Consider the following 13,300-nt stretch of genomic DNA (forward strand, 5'->3'; position numbering starts at 1 on the left):
AGGGACTGCAGGGATGTGCCGTACAAGCTACCCTCGAACGCGGAGTTCGAGACATCCTACGTAGTGTTCAAGGCCAGTCGAGGGTGCCTAGAAGGGGGGTCCCATCGAGGGAGAGCATCGAGCCCTCGAACCCTACCGAATGGGTTCGAGCCCCGCCTAGTGAACCCTCACGAGTGCTTTATAGGACGTGTCTATGGACCATGAGCCGACCCCTATCGAACGGGGCACGAACATCCTCTTGAACAACCCGCTAATAGCTCACTGAAGCAGCCATAGCTTGCGGCCCGGGCATGGGTAGCATGGTGCGCTTCACCCCTCCTCCCTGCGGAAGGGCGACGAGGGTCGTAATCGAAGTCGAGGGTTCCCCTGAACGCCTTCACACGGGCCTGGGCTCGGGGGCTCCCCGCACACCACGGTTCAAACCACACCCTCGAATAAGTCAATAACCATCCATTGTGAAGCTCCACGTGTCTAACCAAACCCTCCGCTGTTGACGTGCGCTCTCCTGAAGGTTAAGCTGAGCGCTGGGCCACTGTACCAGCACTGAGAGTGCCGAGGCCGGCTGAAAGAGTGCCGATGCTGGCTGAAAGAGTTGCTGGACGGCCGCCCCAGTAAAGCTACCCAGTGGGACAACGTTCATAAGCCCTTGGACGAGCACAAACTCTCCCCCATGGTCTCGGGGGCTACACCCGCGGGTGCGCTGACGCGCCCCCGCGAAGGTGACTTCACACATATTCGAGGGTCGTAACTCTATGTACACCCCTATACCCTCGGTAATCCTCCCCGCAGAGGAGAAAGGGAACTTTATTGCTCAAATGCGGATAAAGATTACAAACGGTTACCGGCGCAAAGCCATCGAAAGATACAAACATGTTGCCACCTACGTGGCAATTTTCCCTGTCTTGAGGAGGAGCGAGCGACGAAGAAAGGCACCGAGCCCCTAGCTGACGCAGCAGCGAGGCTGCTAGGGATGCGAGGAATAGCCCCCAGACCACACGAGTCCAGTGGGACGCTTTCCTCGCAAGTCTTCTTCTAGCGTCTCCTCCATCGAAAACCATGCGGGGGGTCGAGCTGGCGGACAGCGCCCTCCGCACCGTCTCCCCGAGGGAAACCTCGTCGCTTGGGGGGACGATGCAAAGAACAGCCGCCCAACCTGGCACTAACGCCATGGTCAGGCACCTCCATCCCCCTTCAGGCTAGGGGACATCGCAGAAGCATGACCCCACGGGCCCAATGCTCTTCTGCTGATCCCACTGAACCTGAGGGATGGAGCGCACGCCCACTCCGGTCTTCCTCTACCGCTCGCAAGCATTCTTCTAGCGCCGAAAGCCTAAAAAAGCCAGGCCACCCCATCTGGGGGCCGGTCACAAAAAGGCAAAGGAAACATTACAAGATTTAGGCAATGCTGGAAGAAAGAGTTGGGAGGTTGGAGAGGAAAGGGAACCCCACGACCCCTATTTATAGTTGCGCCGGGCACAAAGCTTCAAGCTTGGCGAAGAGCGGAGGCTCGTGTCCCTCGTGGCGACACGGCACTCCACGAGCAAAGAAGGTCCTCGGTCACCGTGCCGAGACACGACCAAACGAAATAAAGCAGAGCTGAGCCCCTGGACGTCAAGCGGTGCAGCGTCGGCTCTGGCCGGCTGCCCTCGAACGGCGCGCCGCAAGGCGACCGGGAACGCCGGGGCCAAGGCCCTACGTGCGGGACAGCGCGACGAAAGCGCCAGCTGCCAAGCAGCGGGCGCCACCGTCGCCCTGGCCCTCCTCAGCGCGCGGACACGTCTTGTCCTTTAAACAAACAAACAAAGGGGCGCGTGCCTCGAAGTACTCCCCCCACGGGCGTACTATCCCGACCGGCGTGTTGTCACATCCGCCGGGCTGATGCTCAGGCGCGTCTGGCGGGTGCGCGGCATTGACTAATCACGTCAAAAGGGAAATCCCCGAATTACCCTTTGGCCGAACCCACTGATTCAACCAAAGCCTCGGGGGCTACTATCGGGTATCACAATTAGGGACACCCTAATCGGGGTACTAAGACCGCTTTTAAAAACACAAACACCTATTAAGGCAACTAGGCCCACGGCCTCCTTCCAATCTGGAAGAAAGGAAAGGACTCAATGAAGCCCAGCACGCGGCCCATTCACATCCCCCTCGAGCGGGTGACTCATTCTCCGCCTCGCTCGAGGGTCCCTCTCGGGCCCGCTGGACAATCTCCGCCTCGCTCGAGGGTAGCGAATCTACCCTCGAGCGGGTGACTCATTTTCCGCCTCGCTCGAGGGCTCCCTTCGGGACCCTCGATCACGCAACGCACCTCTGCCTCGCTCGAGGGTAGCAGATCTACCCTCGAGCGGTGACTCATCTCCGCCTCGCTCGAGGCCGTCTCTCAGCACAAGGGACAAACGGCCCCGCCGCCCAACCGCTCGCCGTATGAAGGCATTGAAAGCCAGCCACTCTGCCACGGCTCAAAGGACAGGCGGCGTCAGGACACCACTCCCACAGTGGATGTGACCGGGGTCCCATCCGCTGACTTCGGTCACCGCTTCGCCATCCAGAAGGCTGTAGCGGCACTGTGGGACATGCAACGCGAGACAAGACGGGCCCGGCACGGCCCCCGTTCCTGTTCTGCCGACACCAACCATCCGGACTCACCTCCCACTGGGGAAGGGGTCCGGTAACGTCACGTGACCTCCCAAACAGAGCGCTCAGCGTACACGGACGGGACCCCGGACCTCCCCTTTTTTGGAGCCTGGGACTTCCACGTGTCCCCCGGACCTTCTAGTGCGCACGACCGCACTCCGACCAGGGGGTCCGGGGCCGTCCCGCGCCATTTCTACCGCCGGGACACTACCGGACGACCGGCGTCATCTTCGCTATACCAAGGACGAAATCCGGGACGACAGCGACGCACGCCTCCTTCCCACAGTATACTTCCTACAGTGTCCGACCACTGTACCCCACAATTCAGGGGAGGACGGCGACTTCCATGCCCCACTCATGTACGCCGCCCCATCTTGTGACTATAAAAGGAGGAGGCGGGCTCCCCTTAGCTCGGGCTAGACTCTAGTCTGCTTGGTCTCTCTGGATTCTCTTTTCAAGAGGACGTTCAGGGACTATTGAGCACTCATCTCAACCGACTCCACTCCTAGCTGAGACTTGGGAGCTTCTCTCCCTCTCTCGCCTTGCTTGTACCCCCTACTACAAGCACACCGGGTGCAAGATAATACAGTGCCCTCGCACACCCCCTTTGCTAGACGTACGGCCCCGCGGCCGGAACCAGGATAAACCGTGTGTTACTGTGTTGCCTCTTGCATCATCATCTGGGACGAGGAAACACGCAGTATTTACTAGTTGGGATCCGGGCCCCCTGGTCGGGACACCGACAAGTGTCGAATATTGTCGAATATGGATGTGGAATCGGATAGAGAAAACCAATGACAATCGGATTCGGATTGTCGGTACCCCATAACAGGGATACCCACTCTTACTGCGGCAAGGCAGGACCCGCGTAGTTATCCGTAACTGCGCGCAAAGGATGGAGTAGCCAGGCCCCACGGGTCAGGCTCTTTCCTCACCAGCCCAATGGCCCCGGACCCGTTCCCCGCCTGGGGATGTGTCCGGAGACGCCACGCGTCCCTAAGGAAGGAAAGCTCCGAGCTGACAGCCGTGGCCTCGGACCCCCCATAGGGGTCCGGGACCTGCTGCGTCCATCCGGACCTCCCTTACCGCGTGGGGGTCCAGAGCCGCCACGTGTCCCGGAGGCACGGGCGTGGGCTCGTGAGCGAGTCTTCCGCTGGAAGACTCGCCCACCTACCGCATTTAATGCAGATGGTTGAGGCGTGCTCTGTCGCCACGGCACACGAGACAGCTTTTGTCAGGCCTCACTGTGCACCGCGTATTATCAAGGTACACAGTGCAGCCGCCTGTGCCGCACCCGCGCAGAGCCCGTCTGCCCCATTAATTGGATACGACGGCACGACACTTTTCCATCATGCCGCCTACGCCGCAAGCTACGCGGCCCGTTCAGCTATGTGGCAGGCAATGCCGCTAGCTGTGCCTGGCGCCGTTCCGACAAGACAGCGCCTGGACACGCTGAACGGGAAACTCCAGGAGCAAACAATGGAATCCAGGAGAGAGATCTCCTTCGCCTGCGACGCCATAATTATGGACAGTACGTTATCTTGTACTACATCATTGGGCCCACCTGTCGGGGTCCCAACGGCCATGTACGCATCCCCTTGAGATATAAAAGGGAGGCGCTCGCTGTACTCTACAAGCCCGAATGGACACACGACACACAAGCTCTCGCAGACTCTCTCGAGGCAAGGCAATACAACACACAGTGGACGTAGGGTATTACGCTCCGGCGGCCCGAACCACTCTAATCCTGCTGTGTTCATCGTGTTCTTGAGCGAGATTGAACTAGTCACTAGCTGATCCAAGAGTACTCACCCTCTGGGCTTAGGCGGGTGCCTTCCGCCACCCGGCTATGGTTTGCCACACCACGACCTTTGGCGCGCCAGGTAGGGGAAGCGGTTAGTCGCAGTTCATCTCTTCCTTGTCTCCATGGTTCGTGTGGACGACGTGGAGATGACGGAGGGTGTGGTGTCCTCCATGCCACTCGCCTCTCGCGTTCCTGCTCCAGGGGTAACTGTGCCCGTGGAGAAGGCGCCGCTGGCGGCAGCGCGCGCTGCTCAATGGCAAGGGTCAGGGCGGCCGTCACGGGCCCCCTCACAGGCTGCGAGCGGCGGAGCGCTGGCGGCGGCTAGGGAGTTGTTTCGCAACCCTCCGGCTGCTGCAGCCTCGCCAGACTCCCTGAGGCAGTGGCGGGACGACGTTGACCATCTCCTCCATCTGGCTCAGGCCTTCCCCAGTTCTGCAAGGACTGGGCAACGACCTCCGCCCGGCAATGCGGTGGTATCTTACCACCAGCGCCAGGGCGGTGCATCGGCATCCGTGCGCTCCCTCACCGTGAGGGGTGCACGAACAGAAGACCTGTGGGTGGAGCTCAACCGCCGGCGCGCGGGAGAGGATGCCCGCATCTCCGTCGAGAGGGCGCGAGAGCGCCGTCTCAACATTGAGTGTCGCAACCTCAACGCCGACTTGGACATGGCAGCACCCAAGCCTCCAGTGAACGCCCGGATACAGGCGTGCGCTCCGATGGCTGGGGTGGACTGCGCTGCGCTGGCGGAGCACCTCCGCGCAGTGGCATGGCCGTCCAAGTTCCGCCCGCACCTGCCGGAGAAGTACGACGGTACCACTAACCCGTCGGAATTCCTGCAGGTGTACGTTACCACCATCACAGCAGCTGGTGGTAATGACGCCGTCATGGCTGAGCTACTTTCATGTAGCCTTGTCTGGGCCGGCCCGGACTTGGCTCATGAACCTCACACCTGGGACGATCCAGTCCTGGGAGGAGCTCTGTGTGAGGTTCTCAGCGAACTTCGCCAGCGCATACCAGCAGCATGGTGTGGAGGCACACCTCCACGCCGTGAGGCAGAAACCCGGAGAGACGCTCCGGGCCTTCATCTCACGCTTCGCCAAGGTACGGGGTACCATTCCTCTTATCTCCGATGCATCTATTATCACTGCTTTCCGCCAGGGGGTACGTGACGAGAAGATGCTTGAGAAGCTGGCGACGCACGAGGTGGAAAGCGTTACTACGCTTTTCTCCCTGGCAGACAAGTGTGCCAGGGCCACTGAGGGCCGTGCATGGCACTCAGCCCCCCAAGACGGAGATGCCAAGGCTGGTGGCTCTGGTGCTACCGCTCAGGGCGGTGGCAAAAAGAAGAAGAACAAGAACCGGAGTCGCGGGGAGCCACATTCTGGCAGGCCAGTCGTTGCAGCAGCAGCGCCGGCTGCTGCAGCAGCGGCTGGGGGCCAGAATGCACATGGCAAATGCCCTCGCCCGCAAGGTGGAAGCGGAGGTTCATGCCCAGTGCATCCCACCGCTCGCCACAGCGCCGCTGACTGCCGCGAGATCCAGAAGCTCGCGAAGCGGATCAGTGGGCGGCGTGAGCAGTCCTCCAAGGACGGTTCACCCCCTCTTCGCCAGCGGCCTGGCAAGGAGAAAGCCTCCGACAGCAGAGCCGCTGCTGGGGAGAAGGAGCTGGGGTACCAGTCCCCCGCTCGGGAGCTGAAGGGCGTCTACCACAATGACGACTCCGATTCCGACAACGGCGACCGCCGCAAGAAGCTGTACGTAATATACGGCGGAAGCTGGGAGCTTGTCTCCCGGTGGGACATGAAGACCCTTCGCCGAGAGGTCCTTTCGGTGAAGCCGGGGGTCCCAAAGGCGGCGCCGCACCAGAGGTTGATGAACACCACCATCTCTTTCGGGCCATCCGACTGCCCGGAGAATATGGCCGGAGCTGGTGTACTACCTCTAGTCACCGCTCCTGTCATATCCAACGTCAGACTCTATCATGTGCTGATTGACGGTGGGGCTGGCCTCAACGTCATCAGCTATGCAGCGTTCAAGCAGCTGCAGATCCCGGAGTCTAAGCTAACTCCCTCTCACCCATTCTACGGAGTGGGCCCACATTCGGTGTTCCCTCTAGGGAGCATCACACTACCGGTCACGCTCGGTTCCAAGGAGAACTTCCGCACAGAGAGCGTTCTGTTCGATGTTGTGGAGGTGAACCTCCCATTCAACGCCATCATTGGCCGGCCGGCACTCTATCGCTTCATGGCCATTGCTCATTACGGGTATTTGGTCTTGAAGATGCCTTCCCCTGCCGGTGTCCTCACCGTGCGGGGTGACCGCACCGCTGCCGTCGCTGCAGTTGAGAGACTGCATGCTCTGGCGGCAGAGGCTGCACGTTCTGAGGAGGACCCATCCACCTCTCAACCCAGGGCGCCTGCAAAGGCACCTAGGGTTCAGCCGTCTGATCCGGACGATGTTCCCGTGAAGACGGTGCAGATCGGAGATGACTCCACCAGGACCACCCGCATCACGGGGAACCTGGGGGAGAAATAGGAAGACGCGCTCATCGCTTTCCTCCGGGCAAATGTGGACGTGTTCGCCTGGGAACCGTCACAGATGCCCGGGATCCCTAGGGAAGTGATCGAGCACAATCTGAGGATCTACCCTAACGCCACGCCGGTGCGTCAAAAGCCTCGGAAGCAGTCCGTGGAGCGGCCGAACTTCATCCGTGAAGAGGTCCGCAAGCTCCTACATGCTGGCTTCATCGAGGAGGTCCACCACCCTGAGTGGTTGGCCAATCCTGGTCGTCGTCCCAAAGGCCAACGGGAAGCTTCGGATGTGCATCGACTACACCAGCCTCAAACAAGGCATGTCCTAGAGATCCCTATCCTCTTCCTACGTATCGATCAGATCGTGGACTCCACCTCCGGGTGTGACCTTTTGTCTTTCCTAGATGCATACTCTGGTTTTCACCAGATTCAGATGTCTAGAGAGGATAGGAAGCATACAGCTTTTGTAACAGTAGATGGGCTTTATTGCAACATCGTCATGCCGTATGGTCTGAGGAATGCCTTGCCCACGTTTGTACGAGCTATGAACAAAACCTTCTGTAATCTAATTAGAGATATTGTTGAGGTGTATGTTGATGACATTGTGGTCAAGACCCAGGTAGGGTCCACACTAGTTGAAGACCTATCCCTCGTCTTCGACCGGCTGCGCACCACGCGCATGAAGCTGAATCCCGAGAAGTGCATCTTCGGCGTCTCGGCGGGAAAGCTGCTGGGTTTCCTGGTCTCACATCGAGGCATCGAGGCAAACCCAGCCATGATCAAAGCGATCGAAGCGATGAGGCCTCCTGGCCGCATCAAGGACGTCCAGAAGCTTACTGGATCTCTCGCTGCTCTTAGCCGCTTCATATCGAGGCTGGCTGAGAGGGCCCTCCCCTTCTTCAAGCTATTGAGGAGGTCCGGTCTATTTTCTTGGACCGAAGAGGCTGAACAGGCCTTCCAGGAGCTGAAGCGACATCTCACCTCACTGCTAGTATTGGTGGCTCCAGAGCCAGGTGAGCCGTTGTTTCTGTATCTTGCTGCATCTGCGGAGGCGGTCAACATGGTGCTAGTCGCCGAGAGGACGGAGCAAACTCGCCGGGGGGGACACCAGGGTCTCCCCGGCCAAGGATGGTGAGCCGGACCCCAGACACGGGAGCCCATCAGCCTCACCTTTGCCTGAGGCACCGGAACCCAGACAAGGGGGTCTGGAGGAGCCTCGTACCTGTGGGAACCCAAGACCGCTGGGGGCCCAAGGACCTGACGTGGAGGATAAGGGCGAACCGGACCCGGTCACCAGGGTCCGGACGATCCAAAAGCCAGTCTACTAGTCAGCGAAGTCCTCCACGAGGCGAAGGCCAGGTATCTTGAGACGCATAAGCTTATCTATGTGATACTTATTGCGTCCAGGAAACTGCGCCACTACTTTCAGGCACACCGAGTTGTCGTAGTGACCTCTTACCCGCTAAGAGCGATCCTGCACAACTCCAACGCCACGGGCAATATCGCCAAGTGGGCAGTAGAGTTGGCTGAGTTCCAACAGGACTTCCAGCCTCGCCATGTAGTCAAGAGCCAGATCTTGGCTGACTTCATAGCGCAATGGACTCCTTCCCCAAGTAATTCTGGGGGTCCGGACTTCAACGCCGGACCCCCGGAGCTGGAAACCAGGACACCAGTCTTCACCGAGCCCCACTGGACACTCTTCTTCGACGGGTCCGCCTGCGAGAAGTGGGCCGGAGCTGGTGTAGTCCTCATTGATCCAAACGGAGATCAGCTAAAGTACATGGTGCACCTTGAGTTCAAGGCCACCAACAATATGGCGGAGTACGAAGCTCTGATCTTTGGCCTGACGCAAGCCCTGTCGATGGGGGTCCGGCAGCTTCTGGTGAAGGGGGACTCTCAGCTAATCATCAAGCAGGTCCGAGGGGATTGCAGCTGCAACAATCCCTAGCTCGCGGCATACCTCATCCACGTGAGGAAGCTTGAGAAGGACTTCGACGCCTTGGAACTGCAACATGTTCCCGCGAACTCAACTCAGCAGCAGATGATCTCTCCGCGAGGACATCTACCTGGGCATCCATGCCCGAGGGAGTCTTTGAAAGACGGCTGCTAAGACCTACCGCCCAGCCTCTCGAGCTGGGTGAAGGGGATCAAGCTAGCACCTCGAAGCTAGCGGTCCCGGCGGCATACCACCTCTGGTGCCCGCTCTGGGTTGTGAGCTCTGTCGAGGATCCTGATGACCTCATAGAGCCACCCCCACCTGCTCAGGGAGCTCCCGTTGCATGGATCTCTGAGATCCGGGACTACCTGAAAGACAACATCCTTCCTGATGACGATGTATCCACTGAGCGCATAGTACGATTGGCTAAACGCTGCGTGGTGGTAGAAGGGGATCTCTACCGCCGTGGCGCCAATGGTGTCCTCATGCAGTGCATTTCCCAGGAAGAGGGCCGCGAGTTGCTCACGGAGATCCATGGAGGCGAGTGTGGAAGTCATTCCTCATCTCGCACACTTGTTGGCAAAGCCTTCCGGAATGGCTTCTACTAGCCAATAGCACTCCAGGATGCGGCTGAGCTGGTAAAGTCCTGCAAAGCATGCCAGTTCCATGCAAAGCAAATACACACACCGTCTCAAGCTCTGCAGATGATTCCGCCCTCATGGCCATTCGCCGTGTGGGGCGTGGATATCCTGGGGCCATTCCCTCGGGCCGTCGGCGGGTACCGGTTCCTCTACGTCGCCATCGATAAGTTCACAAAGTGGCCGGAGGTTACCCCTATGGTGAACATCACCAAAAAGTCAGCAGTCGCATTCCTCGAGTCCATTGTGTGCAGATTTGGCGTCCCAAACCGCATCATCGCGGACAACGGGACCCAATTCAAAAGCAGACTCTTCCAAGAGTACTGCGAGAACATCGGCATCCAGCTGTGCTTTGCGTCCGTGGCACACCCCCGCAGCAATGGATAGGTTGAGAGAGCGAATGCAGAGATCCTCAGGGGACTCAAAACCCGCACCTACAACTGCTTGAAGAAGCATGGTGCCAAATGGGTTGACGAGCTTCCGTGCGTACTATGGGGCAATCGGACCACACCCAGCCGAGCCACCGGGGAGACTCCATTCTTCCTGGTCTACGGGGCTGAAGCATGCCTTCCCCCAGAAATTCACCTGGGATCACCACGGGTCCAGGCTTTTGACGAATCCATGCAGGAGCAGCAGTGGCGTGACGATGTCGACTTCGTCGACGAGCGTAGGTGGCGAGCAGCAATCCGAAATGCATGCTACAACCAGGTGCTCAGGCGCTATCATCAACGGTTCGTGCACAGTAGGGAGCTCCGGGCTGGCGACCTCGTCCTCAGACGGATCCTGAACCGAGCAGGGCTCCACAAGCTCTCCCCCAGCTGGGAGGGGCCCTTCAAGGTGACAGAGGTATGCCGGCTCGGGTGCGTTCGCCTTGTTATAGAAGATGGAGTGCCACTGCCCCACCCATGGAATATAGAGCATCTGCGTAAGTTTTACACTTAGGCAGGGCAGGGAAATGAACTTTTCCTTTGTAAAAATATAGAATCAGCATGCGGCCCAGAGCGGTTAGGGGTCCGCCCCCGTAAACCCGACCTCTGGCAACCATCGCACTGTCGGCTAGCATTAACGCGCGGCCCAGAGCGGTAGAGGTCCGCCCTCGTAAACCTGGCCTCTAGCATCCATCGCGCAAGCCATGTATATCAAGTTGCAAAGGAAACATTTACCCCAGTTCTGTCTTTGTGTCAAAATTTAATTTCGCAGTTCAATTCTCGAGATTTTACTTTTCTAACCCCCGCGCGGACTTCCACTGTTGTCGCTACAACTAAGATCTGTATTGGGTTGCTGGACTCCCGTACAGGTCCGGACCCTCTCGCCGCTGGAAAAAGGGGTCCGGACCCCTAAGGACCTGCTCTGGAGAGGGGGTGCTTGTTTCCTGGGGTGGCCCGGAGCCCTGTGTAGCCGCTTAGCCGGTTCCGCACCCAAAGCCTACACACTCCACCACCCTGTAACGAGTGCCCTAGTAACCGGAGCTGGGTAATTAGGGGCCTGGACCTCGTTCTAAGCCCGAGAGTCGGCTTCCTAAGTCCTAAACGGCATGTCCAGCTCCATTTCTCAAAGGATCGAGTACGACAAAATGACCTCACCCACTGCTGGGAAGGGTCTGGGGCGTCGAAGCCAGGTCCGGAAAGGTCGTGTTGTTTCCTGGAGTGGTCCAGAGCCCTGTGTAGCGCCTTAGCCTAGTTCCGCACCCTAAGCCTACACACTCCACCACTCTGTAACAAGCACTGAGCTACCTGGACCTGTGCATCTAGAGCCCCGGACCTGGTACTAGCCTGGGACCCATCGAGAGTAAGTCCCGCGAGCCTGCTACTAAGCTGTAACTTTGAAATGGTACACAGGTTAAGCCCTGACTGGTGGTAGCCAGCCTCAAATCATTGAGCCTACCTACCAGGGGGTCCCGGCATCCGCTTTAAAGGTTTCATGCAGATCGAAGTCCAGTCTTGATGGTAGACAGACTCAAAACAGCTGAGTCTATCTCCCAGGGGGCCGGGGCGTTTGCTTTGAGCCAGACGCCAACGATCGATCCTGCATGCATCACACAGCTAAGTCGCAGTATCATTACTACCATGCGAACAAGTTGATTCTTCTCTCTGTAGTTCTTTCTGCTACACAGGGAAGGGGATAAGATGCTCGCTCGGCTTACAAACTATGCGGCACCTATGCCCAAGGAGGTCCGGAGTATCTCCTACGGCTCAGGTGGCAGACAGGTCCAAACAATTGAACCTATCCGCTAGGGGGCCAGGGCGCCGGGGTGCTGCATACCGCAAACCAGCAACTGACAAACAGCTAAGTTGAAGTTTTCTTCTATTTCAAAATTTTCAACTAGTACAATCTTTGTTACATAACACAAAAAGGAAAAAGATACAAAGCCCAGCTCAAGGGTCTGCAGGCTCCCGCTTGAAGTAGGCGGCAACAAAGTCGACGACCTCCCGCACGCTGTCCCGAGTGGCGGCCTCCGTCTCCACTACAGGGCCATTGACCACGGGCGTCAGCGAGATGGCCGGGTCGTGGCTCCAGAGGCAGGTCAGGATGTGCTCCGCCACCATCCGGATCAGCTCGCGGCCCTCGGCTTCGAGCTGGCCAGCAAGGACCGGCTCTAGATGCCAGAGCCTCTCCGAAGCAGAGTTCAGCACTGGGAGGGCGTCAGCTATCGAAGCTGGCGGCTCCGCCACCTGGATTGGGCTCATTCCAAGTGGCACCAATGCTAGGCTCGCTTCGGTCGCCCAATCAGCAATCCGCTGGGCCCCCATGCGCTGGTCCTCCTGGTGCTTCCGGACCGCCTCCTGGACCGCCTCCTACACCCGGGTGTCCAGAGCCACCTTGGCTACGTCCATCACGCGGGACCTCTCCTCGAGCTCAGCCTTCTTCTTCGCCACCGACTCCTTCTGCTTTTTGAGGGACTCGCACTGTATACCAAGCTGCTTATCTATGCTGGTGGCGTGGGACTACCGCTTAGAGAGGGACTTCCGGTCCTCCTCCAGCTCTGCCTCGGCAACAGCTAGCTTGCTGGCCCTCTCCTCCAGTTGCTTCTGCCATCCAGCCAGGGTCCCAGAGAGCTTGTCCAGCTCCTGCTTGCGGATCTCGAGACCCTAGCTGCGGGTCTCAAGCTCGGGCTGCTGGGCAGCGAGCCGACTCTCGAGATCGGACTGCTGAGCTGCAAAGCTGACCACCTCCAGGGCAAAAGTCTCCTCCTGCTGCGCCAAGGTTGGCCCGGTAGGCCTCTTGGTCGGCCTTGAGTTTGGACCGGACTTCCGCAGCATGGGAGGCTTCGGCCTTCGTATGTGCCTCCAGGCGGGTGTGCCAGTCGGAGAGGCGCTGGCGCTCACTCTCCAGAGCAGACCACTCCCGCCGGAAGGCCGCCTCGGCGGAGGAGGTTGCCTCCTCTATCGACCGCCGGACCTGGATCAGTACCTGGGGAAGGGGAGTCACTTCCTCCTCCGGGGAGTTGGAGTTGCAGGAGCTGCCTGCCAAAGACCACCTCCAACTCCTCCTCTGCAATAAGACCGGAGCTGGAGGTGGGAGCTTCCACTGCAGCACTTGTCTCCGGCGCCTCCACCACCGCCGCGTCGGGTGCGGCTGCGCCCAGCACCGGCGCCTCCACCGCCGCCGCGTCGGGTGCGGCGGCGCCCAGCACCGGCGCCTCCGCCGCCGCTGCATCGGGTGCGGCTGCGCCCAGCACCGGCGCCTCCGCTGCCGCTGCGTCGGGTGTGGCGGCGCACAGCACTGGCGCCTCTGCCGCCGCTACATCAGGTGCGGC

Source organism: Panicum virgatum, chromosome 2N (assembly GCF_016808335.1).
Source record: "Panicum virgatum strain AP13 chromosome 2N, P.virgatum_v5, whole genome shotgun sequence".
Classification (NCBI taxonomy): domain Eukaryota; kingdom Viridiplantae; phylum Streptophyta; class Magnoliopsida; order Poales; family Poaceae; genus Panicum; species Panicum virgatum.